Raw genomic sequence first — 19,369 nt, 5'->3', positions numbered from 1 at the left:
CAAAATAATATACACATACCGGTAACAACTATATGAAAATGCATGCCTGACCACTGACATTTATTTTCTCATTCTTTCGGTTAACTGTTTTTGTTTTCCTGAACACTGACAATGTGCCAGGCCTGGTCTTTAGCACTGAGGACACCGTGGTGAACAAGCCATGCATGGCTCCTGCCTTCCTGAAGCTTGTATTTTGAGAGCAATCCCTGCCCCAAAATGTAACGCAACGTAAATAGAGGCAAAGGTTTACTGATGTCATTTTAGGTGCCACGTTTTAAGTTTGTTAGAAGAAAGATGGAAGCAGTAGACTGCTCTGAAATCTCAGACGGAGGGTCAGGAACCTGTCTGACCACAGAGAGAAACAGCCCTGAGTCAGACCAGCCTGGTCAAGCAGGAATTCAACAGGAAATGGCCTTGCAGCCAGTCTTGGTCCCTGAGGAAAGGGTTTTCTAACTTCATAGCTGCTTAACCTCGTTTCTGAAGGATCTGAGGACATAAGAGCATTGGTGGTTTGGAAGGGGCTGGAAGGCAATGTTTACAATAGCCAAAACAAAAACAAGAACGCACAACGAAAGAAATATGGATACATAAATTACAGGAAATAGACACACAATGAAATATAATGCAGCAGTGAACTAACGGACCTCAGCTACATGCACTGGCATGAGTGAGTCTTAGAGACATGCTGTTGAGTGGGAAAAAAATCCCAGAGGACCACATTAGTATTATAGTTGTTCTCAAATGCCTGGAAAAATTGGGGGGAAATAATGCAGTGAGCACCCATATAGTCTTCACCTAGAAGCACCAACTGTTAACATCTGGCTGCATTTGCTTCACCTCACCGTGTGTGTGTGGTGAGGCTCTGAGTCAGCTGTAGACATGACATTTCCCTGAGTTCTGTACCATGTATCAATGAAAAACAAAGATATTCCTCTATAAATCCACAATCACCTTCAAGAAATAGAACAGATAAATACTTTTTTGTAGTATGCGGTTCGTGTTTGGATTTCTCCAGTTGTCCCAGTAACGTCAACAGTTATTCAAGTCCAGGACTCAGTATGGTGTCATGTCTACTTTAGTCTAGAATTGTTGGCCTTTTTGTCTTTTATGGCATTGCGTTTTTTTGTTGTTGTTTGTTTTCATGTTCTTTTTCATCAAAGGTTATTATAAGATATTGAATATAGTTCCCTGTGTTATAGAGAAGAAATTTATTTTTATCTATTTTTATATATAGTGGTTAACATTTGCAAATCTCAAACTCCCAAATTTATCCCTTCCCACTGGTAACCATAAGACTGTTACGATGTCTGCAAGTCTGTTTCTGTTTTGTAGATGAGCTCATTAGTGTCCTCTTTTTTCTTCTTTTTTTTAGATTCCACATATAAGTGATATCATATGATATTTTTCTTTCTCTTTCTGGCTTACTTCACTTAGAATGACAGTCTCCAGGTCCATCCATGTTGCTGCAAATGGCATTATTTTATTTTTTATCACTAAGTAGTATTCCATTGTATAAATATATCACAACTTCTTTATCCAGTCATCTGTCAATGGGCATTTAGGTTGCTTCCATGTCTTGGCTATTGTATATACTTCTGCTATGAACATTGGGGTACATGTATCTTTTTGAATTAGAATTACCTGGAGGTATATGCCCAGGACTGGGATTGCTGTATCATACGGTAAGTCTATTTTTAGTTCTTTGAGGACTCTCTATACTGTTTTCCATAATGGCTGTACCAAACTACATTCCCATCAGCAGTGTAGGAGGGTTCCCTTTTCTCCACACCTTCTCCAGCATTTATCGTTTGTGGACTTTTGAGTGATGGCCGTTCTGACTGGTGTGACGTGATACCTCATTGTAATTTTGATTTGCAGTTCTCTGAGAATTAGTGATATTGAGCATTTTTTCATGTGCTTATTGGCCATTTGTATGTCTTCACTGGAGAACTGCTTGTTTAGATCTTCTGCCCATTTTTGGATTGGGTTGTTTTTGATGACTCCAGACCAGTTGTTTTGTAGAACGCTCACAGTCTGTATTTGTCTGATTGTTGAATCATTAAGTTCATGCTAAACATTTTTGGAAAGAAAACCACAGGGGGGATGCCATGTCCTTCCCATTGTGTCACATTAAGTCAGTTTGTTCCCTTATTGATGATGCTAACTTTGAGCACTTGGTTCAGGTGGTGTCAACCAGATCTCTCCACTAAAAAGGTGCCCTTTCTCCTTTGTATTTATTACATAATCTTAGGGACTAAACTATAGTCTTTAAAAAGTGAAGTTGCTCATAGCAGCACTATTCATAAAAGTCAAAAACTGAAAACTAGCCCCTAATTTGAAACTACCCAAAGGCTCATTAAGAATAGAATGGATAAATTGTGGTAGCTCCACACGATGAAGTATTAGACAGCAATGAGAATGAGCAGCCTTCAACCACATGTGACATGTGGGTGAAGCTCACAAACACTAAGCCAGATGCAAGGGCATTCATGAAACATGACCCATCTGTGTAAAATACATAAAGAGGCAACACTGATCTATGCTATTTGAAGGCAGGAGCAGTTACCCTTGGTGGGAGAAGCTGTGACCATAGGGGGTCCCAAATAAAATTTAAAAGAACAACAGACAGGGAGAAATATCTGGAATGTACATAGCAAGAAGCTCATATAAGCCAATAAGAAAAACACAAGCACCCCCAGTAGTTTTAAGGCATCTGAGATCAGAATAGATAAAGACAATAAAGGCTGGGAACAGAGTTCACAGAGAAGGAATACCAATGTCTAATATGCCTTTGGAAAATATTTAAATCACCAGCAATTAAAAAAAAGCAAGATACCCTTAACAAAGTGCCAACAAAGATTGATGTAACAATATATACAATACAACATTATTTATAATTAAGACAATCTGCTTACAAATTGAAGACCAGTAGTAATAGCTAGGGAATGAGTAACTGCGACGTGGCATATCACATCACAGAAGAGCATAAAACCATTGAAATTGTTTTCACAAAATTAAGAGACAGAAAGACCCTTTCTCTAAAATAATAAATACAAAGACAAGATGCAAAAACATTTGTTTGGACGTGTGTGCGTGTGTGTGTTTGTGGTATATAGATAAAGTGGGTAGAAAGACCATACCAAAATTTAACAGGTTATGTATGTCATATTCTGTCATATTATGTTACATATTATTTAACAAGAGTGACTATTTTTTTAAAGCTTTTTTTTTTTTTTTTTTTTTAAAAAAACCTGTTTGTAATTTCCAGCAACAGAGTGGCAGAGGACAACTTTCTCTTTGTCCAACCACGTGATTCCAGTAGCACCCTCCCCCACTCCCATCCCCCACTTGGGGGGGGGCCAAGCCTGAGGCACGTGACTCTGCAGCGCCAATCAGTCTCGTGGGAGGGCGGGCTTTTCTGGGCGTGGAGGGAGCCCTGCACTGTGGGGTCCAGCAGGAATGGGACAGCCTGGTTGCGGGAGGGAAGTGTGGATAATGTGTGCTGGATGGGCGACTCCAGGGACGGAGACCCCAGCCAGCTGAGACCCTGGTTGCAGTTTTGTGAGCTACTCCACACCTGCCCCTCTTTTTTCTTAAACGATGATTTGGAGTTGGGCCTCCCCGGCTTGCAGGCCAGGAGGCCTGTGTAGGAGAGTCAGCCTCAGAGCAGGGTTTTCTGAGGGCGCTCTCAAGGTGCTCACCCGCAAGAGCTGGGTCGTGGGTGTGGGCACTAGCGTTGCGGCTATTTCTGTTAACAGACCCCCAAAGGTGAACCTTGTGATCCTGCTCTTATCTGCCCAGTGTTTGCAGAAGGGACAACAGGAGAGGATGCAAATGCTGTAACACAAGTTTGCACTTAAAGAACAAACATCAGGATACAAAATTTTATAAGCTCTAAATGGCAGTGCTTAGGGGATGAGGGAAATCAGAAAGGTATCAGTCAGTATAGACCATACCACCCTGAGCGCACTCAGTCACATCTCATCTTGGAAGCTAAGCAGGGTCGGGCCTGGTTAGTACTTGGATGGGAATCAGCCTTTCAGAAAGCTTCCACCTTTTTGAAAACTTTGTGATGTTTCTATATAACATTGTGCAACAAATGAGAAATGGAAAGCACATGCATACTTACTAAGTACATCTAGTTCGCCAGGATCAGTATTAGGCAATAACACATGCGCTATATTTTTAATCTTCACATTCCTCAATTTCACCCATCAGGAAATTGAGCCAGAGAGGCGAAGAGCCTGGATCACATACTAGTGAGTGGCAGAGCAGGGAACGCAATCCAGAACTGTTTGGTTTTCTGCATGGTCTTCTTGTAAACAAATAATTATGCATTATAAGATAATGAATTTGTGAATCCACCACCTAATCCATGACAGAGAACTTTATAATACTTGTATCTACCTATGTGCTTCTTCTCTGTCTCTCTCCCAGCCTCTATTTTGTCTTTATTCATCCCTTGCTTTTACAATTCTTCATTCTCAGAGTATAATATAAAAACAGGAAAGTGAGCACATCATAAATGTTCAGCTCAATGAATTTTCACAAACTGAACACACCCATTTAACCAAGGATCAGATCCAGCAAATAGGAACATTACCAGTATTTCAAGTGCTTTTAAACATTTTTCCGTACCCTCATTAGACGTGAATGTTTCTTCTGGGTGAACTGTCTGTTCATCCATGTCCTTGATCATCTTATCTCTTCAGGTCTTAGGGGCTTAAAATTACTGGGGTCTCTATATTTTTCTCATTGGCTTATATGAGCTTCTTGCCATATTTGTTACAAACATCTTTCCCCTGTGTGTTCTTCATTTACGTTTTTTTATTTGGGAAGTATCTTTTTGATCCCCCTCCTCCTCCACACAGTTGGCCCTTTCAGTACGGTTTACAAAGCCCTTTGGGTGGAACTGGGTTTTCTTCTTCATTGGAATGCTAGCGTTTACCCTTTTATGCTCCCCCACCCTTTCTGTTTCACTAACTCTCCTTCCCCCACTAGGCCCCCAGGAGCACACTTGAACTTGGAGGAGCTTCATTTAGCTAACTTGAACAAGGCTGCATATATATTTTTTCAGAATAAGAATACATTTTTGTGATTTAAAAAAAAGATACCTACTCATAGTAGACAATTCAAAAAATAGAAAAGTTACAAAAAAAAGAAAGAGTAGCTAAAAATTCACCATTAAGAAACAGCCACTATTAACTTTTTGGAGAATATCCGTCCAAATTGTGTCTCCTCTCCTCTCCATCCCTTTCTGTATAGAACTTTACATAGGTGTTTCAGTTTTGATTTGTAACTTTCTTTCTTATGCCAGCCTGTCATTAGTATATTTCCACCCAGTCCTTCCCTTGGCTATGTAAGATTCCATTGTATATATATACCTTAACTCATCCCTTATTGGACATTCAGGGCATACCTCTTTAAATTCCAAACATGTAAATTGTAGAAAATACAAAGAGATGAAAATAAAAATCACCAGCTACCCCATAAGTCAGTGATAATAGCTGTTAACACTTAGGCATATACAGTGGTTCTGCAACTCTGGTGAGCCTCAGAGTCACCCAGGAATCTTGTTTACAATCCAGATATTCATTCCTTCATCCTGCAGGTCTGCTGTAGGGCTTGGCCACTTGCGTTGTAAACAAGCACCCCTGGCAATTTGGACACCCACGTTTAATTACAAGAATGCAAAAAGGTCTTTTCAGACTTTACCTGGTTTAAAAGAAAGTAGAAATAAGGTCATATTATACATTCAGTTTTTAAAAATCAGTTACAGTGTGAACCTCTATTCATGGTTAAATACTCTTTTATAAATTAATTTTTATTGCCTGCATAGTACTCTGTTGCGTAAGTGTATTTCAGTTTACTCAGTTAACACCATAATTTGTTGGATATTAATTTTCCCCTAGTCATTGGTATTATAAATAATGCTGTGTAGTGAAATCTTTGCATAGATTCTTAATTATTTCCTTAGGTTAAATCCCTAAGAAGTGGACTCTGGGGTCAAAGTTTTGTGTTTTTGAAGGCTTTTGACACAGGGTGCCAAATTCTCTTCCCGAAGGATTGCCCCCTGGGGCTACTGCTCCCATGAGCTCACTTATGTGGGGCAGTGTGGTGAGTCTTTCCCTCCCTGGTCTTAACCAGTCCTGCCCGCCACCCTGTGGGCAGCACCAGCACAGCTCCTGACACGTGCCAGGTGCTCAGTAATTGTTCTGTGCAGTAAACACGAGGGGTATTTTCTCCACTGAACCAGTGAGGGCACTGAAGGATGAAGAACTCAGATGACTAGTTGAAGAGCAGAATTCAAACCCAGACTTGAGTCCAGAGCCTGAGCTCTCTGACCGCACCATTGATTTGTAACTAAGATCAGAGAGGAAGACCTGTGATGGCTGTGGGAGCAGGACTTTTAAAATACGGTTCTCAAAATATACGGAAGAAATCAGCAAAAAGGAGCAAAAGGGTGGGAAAAGAGAAGGAATTTGGGGGGGGGCGCCCTCGCAGACATTCTTTGTATTGTGTCTCTTGTGTCATTGGAGGTCTGGGTGATGTCACAATGGTGGTGATGGTGGGGTCTTGCCTGTATGACTCGTAGTGGCCTCCAGGGCAAAGCAAGTCAACCTCGCCAAACACTGAGGAGAACAGAATTGGGTTCTGTAGGAAATGCAGAGAGGTTTGGTTCCTTCAAAGATCTTAAGATGCCCTCTGTGTCTCCTTTCCCTTGGTTTTATTTACTCCAGAAACATTATAATAACATAATAGAAAGTTATGCATAATCCTGACCTCCTGGCATTACAAATAATTTCATGTTTCCCTTATTCCTTTCTATTCTTTGTCAACACATGATCTGTTTTTAAAGGAAGGTGTAACCCAGAGGATGTTAACCCCCTGTCTGTAGGACACAGGGCAGCTTGCCTTTCCATCTCCCCTGGTCCAGCTCTGTTCAACACACGTGTATTGGAGGGGAGGGTATAGCTCAGTGGTAGAGTGCATGCTTAGCATGTACGAGGTCCTGGGTTCTTCCCCAGTACCTCCATTAATAAATAAATAAATACACCTAACAAACCTCCCCCACAAAACAAACAAACAAAACACACACATACATGTACTGAGCACCTGTTGTATGCCCCAAATTGGAGAGATGAATGGATAAGACACAGCTCCTGTTCTGAAGGAACAGTTTAATGGGAGAGAGAGACCCTAAAAGGGTCATGTCAATATCCCTGTAGATCTCCCCAGGAGCCTGTGAAGGGGTGAGGAGGGTATTTTTGAATTCAGTTTATAGGTAAGAAAACAAGAGTCCCCTACGATCATTTACATTGTGATGGCAGAATCAGAACCTGAACGCCTAGGCTAGATTCCCTGGCCTGCACTGCCCCAACCCGTTCCTCCTTCTGTTCTTGGGGCCCCAATGCCATGTGACTGCCTGAGTCCTAGCGAGGGTCCCACGCAGACTCTGTCCTCCTCCTCCCGTCCCAGCATCTGCCGTGGTGAGTAGTGTGGGCGCTACGCCACCTCCTTCCACACCCTCCCTTCCAGCTGCGTGTTTTGTGACCTCATTTTCCCTTTACGATGGCCCTTGGAGTTTGTTTCCGCAGAATGTGGCCGGGAGAGCAGCATACCCCAGGCTTCCCTGACCTCCCCAGAAGTCCCCCTACTCTTCCCTGACATACTGTCCATGCCTCTTCTCTTTGCATCTCCCTGCCAGGCGCACCTGAGGAGGGTCCAAAAGTTCAGAGGCCAGAAAAAAATGATCATTGCCAGTGACCAGGCACCCTTGGGAACCAGGGGAGGACTCCACATCTGGACTGTGGATTTATTTTTCTTGTAATTCTTCTGAAGAGCAGCTTAAACACGCGAGTCCTTGGCTTTATTTACTCTTATCACTTCCTCTTATCCAGATTGCAGTGTCTGCGAAGCCTGGTTCCCAGGCTCTCTGCTGTGAAACAAACAGATTCTTGAGCTCACAGCCCCCATCTGGGTAAAGGCACTTCAATGTCAAAAAACAATAATGGCCTTCAATTACTGAGTGCTTACCAGGTACAGAACATCTTTAAGCATTTTCTTGCTTAATCTGCCCAGAAACCCAGGAGGTGGGTCGTATTGGTGCGTTCCCCAAAGTGAGGCAGCCAGCCCCAGGGCCTAAGAAGGGATTTGAACCTAGGTGGGTCCTGATTCCAGAGCCACCCTCCTAAGCCCTTCACCCTGGTGCCTCTGGAGAAGGTGTGAATAAGGAAGGTCCCATCTGCCTGTCATCTCAGAGGACAGCAAGTTTCATCTTTGGCATATAGTTTTAGGGAGATCCAGAAGGTTCAAAGCAAAAAAGATCCTAAGTTCATTTAACTTTTATGTTGAGAAGCCGGAGCTGGCGTATTCAGTTAAGAATATGCAGATTAGAAGAGGCTCGTGGATTTGGTGTTGACATCTGTAAGCAACTGAGCTTCCACCTTAGAAAAGTAAAAACCCTAGGGTTGTTTTGATTGAAAGCACAGTTTCAATAAACCAATCAATACAGGGGAGGTAGAAATAACGATTTGCTACTTACAGATCCCAGAAACTGGGCAGGGGGTGGGGCGCATCCCTGGTCACCAATGAGAGGCGCTAGAGAACAGGGTGGCAGACACCTAGTACTTAGAAGGTGGTTGGGACCCAGGTCACTCATTTTTCAAGGGCTCAACTCTAAGTGGTTATTTTAAAAGGTGCCCCAGAAAAATCAAAGTGGGAACATCCCACTTGTGGTAGGCATCCCAAACTGAGGTCTTATCTAAACGTCCAGACTGGGTATGAGCGGGCTTGTCATACTGTAAAATGCCGAGGCAGCGGCTCAAAAGAGTTGTTTTTCTCATCATGGCTTTAAAGTGGGCCATGCTTTGCTTTGAGAACCAAACAAGTCCTTGAATGTCGCCACGTCAGAAGGTCACGAAACTGCCAACGAGCAGAGCAAAAACTTGTAGTGAAACTTGTCACGATTTATCAGAATCATATTGTGCTGCGTTTCAAACACATGTCGAGAAAGGAATGCAGCGTGTCACAGGGACATTGTGACTGCGGGACAGTGGAGCTTAATTTAGAGGGAAGCCCCTGAACACATTTTTTTTTTTTCCAATTTTGAAATAAGCACAGCCCTCAGGTCATTCTTTCTTTCTTTCTTTTTTCGGTTTTTGTTTTTGGAGGGAAGGGAGGGTCCATTCTTAATGGAGACCAGGATACTGAAGAATATTTTTCTACTCTGATAAAAACCATGGTGGGAGCATGAAAATATACGGCCACTCTCATTCCACCTCAGTTTTGGGGTAGGGGTTGCAAAAGGGGTGGGTGGGGACTGTGGCAAACTGGTGAGTCGCCACCCAGGTGGGCAGCCGCCCCCAGAAATTGTGACTGGTTCCCTGCAGGCACACTGGCCCAGTGTCATCAGGCCGCCCAGTGTGTCTGAGGGTAGCTGGAAATTCAGATTTTTATGTGAAATCTCTCCAGTGTTAAATGTTGGCTCACTTTTCTTTCACGTACCATGAAGGCCAAATACACTGTGCTTACAGATTATCAGTTAAAAGTACCTGGAACAGTTTGAACTTCAACTCTGGAACTGACTGGTCTTTCTAGCCTCCCATCCCAGCTCTGCCTCTTAACTGGCCATGTTACCAAGATGCTTGATCTTTCAGTTATTTTAATACTTCAGTTTCCTTATCTATCCAGTGGAGATAGGAATTTTACCTACTTCTGAGGGTTGCTGTGGGGATTAATGAGAAAGCCTGGAACCCAGTCCCCTGTACCCAGCAAGTGCATGGTAAACATTAGCTTGTATCACTATTTGTGGTCTCTTCCTGCAAGTGCAGGGTGACCATATGTCCTAGTTTGCTGCGACAGTCCTGGCTCAAGCTTCTTGTCGTGGTGGAATTGTTACTAACTCTCCTTCTCATTCACAATATGAGACAATAAATTATAAGGTCAACTTATATAAGGAAATACTGGCATCGGGCTGTTAAGGACTTGAACAAGTTTTAGTCCTAATGAAAAGGTCATGGTTCCAGCTGTTGGAGTGTCCTTGGACAAGTCACTTAACCTTTCTGGATTTCAGTTTCCACATTCTAAAAGACTGACAAAATGGATTCTAAGATCCTCCTGTTCATATTCATTCTGTCATTCAACAGACATGTACCATGAATCCAGACTCTCAGGCAAATCACGGAGAGGCCAAGGACACAGCCTGGGTCCTCCAAGGGCAGTTGGCCAATGAGGAACTCATTGAGTTGTGTGCAGCAGGGAGGGGTCCCAACCATTTTTTTTTCTGTGTTCTTTGAAAGACTGTCAGCTAGAAATTGTTCATAAAATGTTACTTGTGAATTGACTGTTTATATTTGAAACCTCAATCTCTCACAAACAAAGCAATACATTTCAGGTTAATCCTCCACACATTTCTTTTTTGTGAATATCTACGTTGAAAAAAAAATTCACTTTGGGAAATACAGAAAGGCCCAAGGGAAGGAGATTCTTCCTTTCTGTTGACAACGCAGTTAGCAGGGTTGTGGGACTTCTAATATTTTAGCTTTCAGTTACTGACCCTGGCTCCGGCACACACCTCTGCAGCCACTTTGTTAAAATTAAAATCTAAAAAATTGCTCTCTCTAAATTTGCCTGGTTGCCTCCTAATAAATTCTCTCATTTATCGTCAATCAGCCAACTATGGAGCTGTGGCTGGGGCTCTCCTGCCAGTGACTGTATGAAATAATCTGCTCAGGACTCCCACAGATAAAACAAATGTGGCTCAGCAGAGGCCCGGGGTCTCGGTCAACGAGGAGGTGGGCACTACTGGCGGAGACATGCTCTTGGGAGCAGCCGGGTGATGCCTGCGCGTCTGGTGGACACACCCCCACCCACGCGCGCTCCCTTCCAAGCGCAAACGCAGAGCTGGGCGAGGCTCCAGTCCCGGGTCCTGAATGCTGCCCTTCGCTGCCCGGTCAGTGAGGCTGGATTGTGCTGGCCCAGAAAGCCACTTCCTGCCGCGACCAGAGCCGGCCGTTGTTGTGAAAGTTGCCCCCTGGGGAAGGAAGTGGCTTTGGACTGTTTATTTTGGCTGCGGGCTAGCAGACGGCGCCGGGGGGGTGGGGTGGGGGCCGCAGAGCTGAGATTCGCAGAGCTGGGCTGGGGACCGGGCGGACCTCGGGGCCTCGCGGAGGCTCGGGAACTGCCCGGGGCGCGCGGGAAGCTGGGGCGCCGGCAGTGGGGGCGGCGCATCGTGGAGGGAGGGCGCGCCGCCGACAAGCGGTGCACTGCGAAGTGGGGCGCAGAGCGGACGCGAAGACCCAGAACTCCGAGGACAGGCGGGTCCCAGTACCTTAGGTCCAGGGGGCGGGCGGGAGGTAGGGTCCAAGGTGGGCCCGCCCCTGGGATGCTCCGGTAAGGAAGAGGCGTGGGGACAGGGCGGAGGAGCCAGGCCGCGGGAGCTGCCCAGGAGCAGAGGGTTTCGTTTTCTGCCAGAGGTTAGAGGCGAAATTGGGCTCGGCAGCACACCACACCCCTACCCCACCCTTCCTAGCCTTCCTACAAGATGGGGCTTGGGAAAGGACAGACGGAAGAAAAGTTTGTGATGCTTTACCCTGAGAAGACAAAAAGCCAGCAGGGGATGAGATCAAACAGCATTCAATCGCCGGAGTGGGGGAAGGTCAGGGCGGGTGAGGATTTGTGTCCCAGAGAGCCCCAGGGGCCACTTGGGGGACCCGAGGATTGGCAGGCAGAGCCACTGGAGGGTTAAAATTGCCTTTCTGAACTTACATGAATTCTCACTCCCACCACCCTCTTCATGTCCCTCTTCTCTAGCATTTAAGTGACAAGCCCACCTCTAAACTCATCCTCTGCCAGAGTTTGCATTAACATCTTAATAGAGCACAGCAAATCACCCTGAGTATGGAATGGGGGAGAGTGAGAAATGAGTGAGAGAGGAGGCTCATGGGGCTGGAGAGATTGAGAGACTACACATGCATGCATGCGACAGCGGAGCCTTGGTGGGGCCCCTGTGTTGGGTATTGTTAGGTGTACTGTACATGATGAGGGGCAAGCAATTTGGCCTGGCTAGAGTGGAGGGGTGGCTCGGGAGGAGAGGGGGTGTGAGAAGCCTGGAGGGTGGACAGCAGAGGGAAGCCCACACTTGCCCAGGATTTTGGTGAGGCTGTGGCACAATTAGGTAGGAAACTGGGCCTCAAAAGTCCTTGACTCCCCTGCCCTCCGTGGAAGGAATGCCCCGCCTCAGGTCCAATGTGCGTGCATGGACATGGACACAGCCTCTGATAGAGGATGGTGCAGGGTGGGGTGCTGGGTCCCCAGAGTAGCCTCTCAGCAGGGCGGGGCTGGCAGCTTCTGCTGACTCGGACATTTCCAGCCCTGGCCTCAGGGCCAAGCGACTCATTGAAAACAGCTGCTCCTTTTGGCTGGCGGCCTTGCGGGCGGCCCTTGGCTCTCCCTGGGATGACCCCTGGCCTCTGCGTGGCCTGGGGAGGAGTGCCGATGGGGGAGATGGAAGAGAGGCTGGATGCCACCCAGCTGTGCCCTCTGGGACCAAATCTTGTCAGCTCTTGGGGCTCACCAGCTGGTCCCTGGTCCCTGATCCCCAGCTCTCTAGTTGCTGAGCCAGGCTGGTTGCTGGGTCCCCAGTCTTTGCTCCTGCCATCCCCCCAACTTGGAACACCCTCCCTGTCCTTGTCTCTGTTTGCCCCTTTCTGGATTTTGTTTGACATGCCTCTCATTCAGTAGATATTTGTGGAGGGCCTGCTGCATGCCAGGCACTGTGCTACAATTAACTTCCTTCAGCATAATGTCTTCAACTTGTGATGGGGAGCAGCCGTCTCATCTGAGATCAGACCTCTGGCTGCCTCCAACGCTAGGCTGAGTCCGGGAAGCGGCAGGGACGGCTGAGAGGTTTTGCTCCAAAAGACAGGCAGTTGTGAACGTCTGCACTCAGCCTCAGGACGCCACCAGCACATCATGTGGATTTCATGGCAGACGAGAAAGGAAAGGAGGCCACAGGGACCGTCCATCGGGGGGGAGGAGATGGGGTTACTCAGCGTAGGGCAGACAGCTTGAAAACCCAGTTGCCCCTGAGCAGAGGAGTAAATTTTCAGGGTGATGCCCTGGATGTCTGAAAAGCAAGGGAGTGTGGAGTCCACACCAGAAAGATTCCTGTCACACTTCAGTTTCCTGGAAGATCTGTTTCTGTCCATTTACCCCCAACCATGCAGTATAAATTAGACCTGACTGATTTGCACCTTGTTGATGTGTTGCTTATAACTTTGTCGTGGATTACTTCGTGAGTTCTGCCTCTCCGGCTGCATTTGAGGGCAGAAGCCCTGTCCTTTTGTTTCCCTGTAGTACCTAGTACAGTGAGTCATAAATGCTTGTCTGCATGGATGAGAAAGCCTCTAGGGAGCAGCGATCAGGAGCATGGGGTGGGTCCAGCCTCCCGGCACCTCCTCTGATGTGGCCCAAGAAGCTCATCACTGATCTGACGGTCAGAGGGGACCCCAGAACAGGCCTCCAGGGGAGTAAGGAGCTTGGACCAGTGTTTCATACTGGGGGAAAGGCTCTGGCTCCAGCGCCTAGGGTTGTGTGTTTATCAGGATTCTTTGGTTATAAAGATAGAAACTCGATGCAAACAAGCTCAGCAAAAAAAAAAAAAAAAAAAAAAAAAAAAAGGAACGTGGCTGCAGACAATCCTGAGTGATGCCCAGGATGGAATAAGAGCCACGGAGATCTCGGCGCCTGGACGTTTTGCACCATGAGGACTTGCAACCTCTCCTTCCATCTCTCAGCTGTGTGTCTCTCTCCATGTTATCCCCTTTCTTACCTACAGCAGCAAGGCCTTCTCCTCATAAGGAAACGTGGCCACGTTTGGCAGCCCCAGTTTAGTGATCTCAACAGAGAGAAGAGACTTCATGTATTTCAGGGGAGGACTCTGGTTTAGCCCTGTTTGAGTTAAGTGACCAATCACTGTGGCCGGGGGATGGACACGATTATTAGCTAAGGGTGAGCCCTGGGTCCACTCACATAGCCAGAGATGCAGGAAGATTTTTTATAAATAAGAAAGGGAAGCGGATGGGAAGTTTGCTGGGCAGACAAAAGCAAAAGCCAGAGGCTACGGGCAGCTCAGTGAGGTCAGGGAGTCCATTATTGTCTCCACGCCTTTCACGCAGAGCCTGGCACCTTCCAGCCCCTATGGTGCCCAGATTTATGTCTGTGTGGCTCATCTGGACACCCTTGCTGCCTGGCACCCTACCTGGCCCTGATTAGATTCTCAATCCATATCTGTTGAACGAATGAATGATGTGCAGCTGGTGCTCAGTGCATAGTTCCCTGCCTGGCTTCATTCATTCATTTATTCATTTATGCACTCACCAACAAGTGCATCGTGACCTGCAGCTTGGTGCCTAGTGTTGTGCTGTTGGTGTGCTTGCCATCAGAATACAAGAGGTCATCTTGGTCTCTGATGCAGGCATTACCAAGATTCCAGTAAGGGCCACTTCCACTCCCTGCATGCTCCCCAGGCGAGTGGAGGGAGGCTGTGGGGTGGGTGAGGCTGGAGGGGGTCTTCTGGGAATGGGGGGCCTCAGGCCTCTGTGCTTTGAGCTCCCTCTGCCACTTCGTGTGTGCTTGCTGAGAGCACGGATGCAGAGAACACAGAATTAGTTCTCAAAATGCCTTCGCGCCCTTCCCTCTCTCTGCAGCACTGCCAGCTCGGCCGAGGCCCAGCTAGATCTCCTCCTCCATTGGCCCCTGGAGAAACAGCTTCCTTTCTGTGTGGGCCCAGCCCCAGCTCCAGCCCTCAACTTTGGGTGAAAAACGCCCTCTCCCGAGGGTCCCCCAGGCCCCTAGCTGGGCTGAGCGCCTGGGTTCTACCTCGTAGAAGAGCCCCTGGCCTCCCCTCGGCCCAGCACTGCTCCTGCAGGCCTCCCTGCTGCCCCCAGATTCCTCGTCCTTCTCTCATTCGCTGCCATTCTGTGACCTACATTCTTCACCCTCAGCCTCCCCCGCATCCTCAGTGACTTCAGAGAGTCTGAAGGCACAGCTCCCTCCTCTGTCCCCAGACACCTGGATTTTAGGGGCCTGTTTGCCCTCACGTCCTGCTGTGTCCAAACCCACTGTTCTCTAAGTAGGAGGGAGCTGTGTGTTTCCTCGTGTTCCCGGAGTTGCCTGGTACATGCTGTGTGCAGAGCAGGCACTCCAGAGAGTTATGTGGATTTGAACCTGTAGAACTTCAGACGGCAGCGTTGAGGGGGTGCCGTGGGGGCTTGGAGTGGTGACTGATGTAACAGGAGGAAAGGCCTCAAGAGGTACTGCGATTGGATTGGACATCCTAGCCCCTTCCCCTCTCTGGACCTCAGTTTCCTTACCTGTTAAGCTGTGGGAAGGTGGCCTGATCCCAGCCTTGCCTCTCCTGACCGACATGGGCCTCTTTTGGACCCTTCATTTGCCGCTCGCTGTGACTGCTCAGCCTGGCTGGGATTAATTTAGCCCACGCGTGGAGGAGAAGGTTCTGCCCCCTGGGCTGCTGTGGGCTCCCGTGGCGTTTTGGGCTGTACGTCCAGTCCCATCTCTGAGAGCACCCGTGGAAGCAAGCACTGCTTTCTTTCTTTTCTGGTCCCAGACCCTTTCCCGACCCCCTGCCAAGGGCTGCTTTCTGTTATTACTGTCCTTGATGGAGGGGATTTTCTGTGAATCAGATGCCTAATCCTTAGAGGAGGCTGGGGCAGGCCTGGATCCAGTCCTGGGCCAATTTATGGTTCCAGGAAGGTGGCTGGAAGGGAAGGAGCAAGTTGAGGGGAGGGGCCCTGATGTGGGAGGATTAACTACATCGGTTGCCGTCGTTGGTCCTTCAGTCAGTCACCTGTGTCTTGCCCAGGGAGGACCCCATCCTGGTGTTGTTGGAGAACAGAGTGACCAGTGTCGCTCCCCCACTGGCCTTCCCACTGTGGAATTTTGAGCGCTCGGTGGCAGGAGGCGTGTGCGCTCTGTTTTAGGAAAAGTAATTTGGCAGCTGGGACAAGGGGCAGAAAGTTAGACTGGTTGGTTGTGATTGTTATCTAGGAATGAAATTCATTCATTCATTTGTTCATTATTTGTTACTAAGCACTGCTGTGTGTCAGGCAGAGTGATAGGTCCTGGGGATACAGCAGTGAAGACAGAGCAGGTCCCCAGAAGCTTCTGAACAAGATGGGAGACAAAATGAACAAAACCATGTCAGATTCTGAGTTCTGGTTCTGGAAACGGCAGGTTAATTTGTATTAGTCTAACTCTCCGGCCAAGAGTCCTTAGAGGCTAAGGCGAACAGCACAACCAGGCAGACGCTGGGAGGAAAGGGTCCTTGACCAGGAAGATGCAGATGTGGGAGGGGTTCATTTAAGCAGCTTCTCCTCCTGAGAGCGCTGCCCATCTGAGGAGCTCAGACAGAAGGTGGCAGCTTCACTGGTAGGAGCGGAGGGGCGACCAGAAAAGCTAAAACTCGAGAGGGAAAATCCAGGAAAGGCAGGCCATGTTTTCCCACAAATTCTCCTCAAATCCTTGGCAGCTTGTAAACTGTGCAGGGGCTGAGTGCAGCTTTAAGAAACCGAGCAAGAAAGGGCAGCTGGGAGGAGACATTTCAGTGAAGTCCTGGTGCTGGGGACACAGAGTTTGGAATTCAAGTTCCACTGAGTTAGAAGGGCTTAGTAATTGCTTAAGGTTTTTCTTTGCAACTCTAGAAGGGCCTCACCTTATGATTAAACCCAAGGCTAAGGGCCACGCCTTCCGACTAAAGGAAAAACCCAAACAACCCCACCCTAGCAAAACCTAAAACCAAGCCTCCACAGGAGCTGGATGATCCACCAGCAATTTAACTGCCTGTCACAACAACACTCAGCATTCTTTAGGAAGATAAAAAATCCAGGCTCCCCTTAGCATGTCCTCCACAACATCCAATATGCAATAAAAACACCCAGGCTCCTTGTAACGTTATCCACTATGTCCAGTATGTAATAAACATTACCAGACATGCAGGCAGCAGGAAAAAGTGACCCATAATCAAGAGAAAAATCAGTCAGTAGACCTAGACTCGCAGATAACCCAGATGTTGAAAAAAAATCATATAATAACACGTGCTGTGAAAAGAATTACAATCAAGTAGATATGCTTAGAGTAACTATGATTACTACTTGAGACTGAGAGGTCATGGAGGGCCTCTGTAAAGATGTGGCTTATTTTGAAAGGTGAAATGCCAGGCAGAGGAAACAGTGCAAAGGCCCTGGGGCAGGAAAGAGTCAGGCCTGTTCAAGGAAGGGCAGGGAGATCCCTGTGACTTGAGCAGGGTGGAGTAGTATGATCTGAGATCAGACTGGTAGGTGAGGCCAGAACATGTGGGATCTTGTGGCTTGTAGTAAGGAGTTTGAGTTTTATTTGAAGAATGTTGAATCGCCTTTGAAGCCCTTGAAACAGGAGAGAGACTAATCTGACTTACACTGCTTTTTCTTTTACTATGAGAGAGGCTGTTATGTCAAATATTTCAAATATTTAAGAGCCAGTTACGTTTTTAAAGCTGTGTATACATATCTATTATTCATTTTCTACTATATTGTTGCTGTTTTCCTTATAATTTATCATATTTTTTTGTAGCAGCTCTTTTTATATTAGGGAATAAACTATTTGCCTCTAAAAAGTTACATATATTTGGCATTTGAATTTTGACTTTGTTTAGGGCATTTTTCTTGCCATGGAAAAAATTTTTATGTCATTGAAGTCATTACTATTTTCTTCATGACCTTCAACACTCCAGTATTATTTAAAAAAATTTTTGGAACTTATTTACATGTCTAAAGATCATTCTGCCTGGCTGTGAAGAATGGCTTATAGAGGGATGATCAGGCCAGCATGGTGGAACAGAAAGATGTTGGGGTTTGGACTCAGAAGACCAAATTTCAGCTCCATCTCTCTCCAGCCTTATGACTCTGGTCAGTTTGTTTTACTACCCATAGTCAGTTTCTTTGCCTATAATGTCATCATCATCATCATCATATTTCGTGTACTGGATCCTATTCCAAACGCTTTATGTACATTATCTCATTTAACCTTTACCGTAGTCTTACTATGAGGAAACTGAGTCATAGGGAGGTTAAGCAACATGCCCAACTCACACATTAAGTGGCAAAGCTCAGATTCGAACCCTGGCAGTCAGATTCATGCTTTCAAGGCATGAAAGTTATCCTGAAGAGCAAATGGCTAATGGATACAAAATTTCTTTGGAGACTGGGATGTGTTGAATGTGTGTGTTGTGTCCTGAATGGCAGCTGAGGAACAAGAGGAAGGTGGTGAAACTTGGGTGTTAGAGAGACCTGGATTTGCTCACTGGCTGTGTGAGACCACGCGTAGGTCACGTCAAGTCTCTAAACTCGGGTCAGTTTCTTCCTTTCTCTCTCCCTTTCTCTCTCTCTCTCCACATTTAAGATATAATAACATCTTTAAGATATAACAGTTCTGAGACATAATTCACATACTGTAAAACCCACCTATTTAAAATGTGCATTTAATTGAATTTTAGGATGTTAACAGAATTGCGTTGACTATCATGACAGTCTAATTTTTGAACATTTTCATCACCCCCAGAAGAAACCCTGTACCTGTTAGCAGTCACTCTCCATTCCCGTCACCCCAGTCCAGCCCCAGGCAACCAATGATTTACCTCCTGTAAATTTGTCTTGATTTTTTTTTAATCTGTTAGGTTTTTTTTTTTAATTGAAGTACAGTCAATTACAGTGTGTCAATCTCTGGTGTACAGCACAATGTCCCAATCATGCATATACATACATATATTTGTTTTCATATTAGTCTTGATTTCTTAATCTGTAAAGTCAGTGTGCTGGCGGCAAGTTGGATTTCAATGTCTTCCACGGAGTATCTGCTGGGTGAGGTGATGGGTGAGAAGATGCGGGATCGGGGGAGCCAGAGAGCTAAATGCTGCCTAAAAACTAAAGAGTGAGATGGTTATAGGGGCACGAATGGATGGTGGTGAGTGGTTCGGAAAGAGTCTAAAGGAGAGGAAAGGATGGAGCTGGTGAAGCTCAGGAGCAAGAGGGAAACGTGAGACAAAATGACTCCAGGTCAGAGAAGAACTTTGGCAGAAAAATACCGCTGTGTAACGGAGGTTGAGATAAAGGTTGTGGTGTGGTGTGTAATATAAACACCTCTATCCTCCTCATAAGCGCTTCCAAAAAATGAACAGTTCCCCGCTTGCTATATGGAGTTGGGTTTGCTTTTAGGGGTGGGACAGAAGGCTGAGCCCTGCCTCCAGGTGACATGGGGCTAGAACAGAGGCTGGTCATGAGGGCTCCTCCTCCCTTGGGCACAGGGGGACAGC

The 19,369-nt window shown here is 46.5% G+C and overlaps 1 protein-coding gene across 2 annotated transcripts in view; it reads left to right on the top strand.

The window, feature by feature from the left end:
• MRC2 (mannose receptor C type 2) overlaps positions 1-19,369 on the top strand; it is a 49,844-nt gene that overhangs the window by 8,473 nt on the left and 22,002 nt on the right. The gene's annotated exons all lie outside the window — the stretch shown is intronic.

This window comes from Camelus ferus, chromosome 16 (assembly GCF_009834535.1).
Source record: "Camelus ferus isolate YT-003-E chromosome 16, BCGSAC_Cfer_1.0, whole genome shotgun sequence".
Classification (NCBI taxonomy): Eukaryota; Metazoa; Chordata; class Mammalia; order Artiodactyla; family Camelidae; genus Camelus; species Camelus ferus.
Note: the sequence above shows the minus strand (reverse complement) of the source record. Positions and strands in the feature narration are given on the sequence as shown.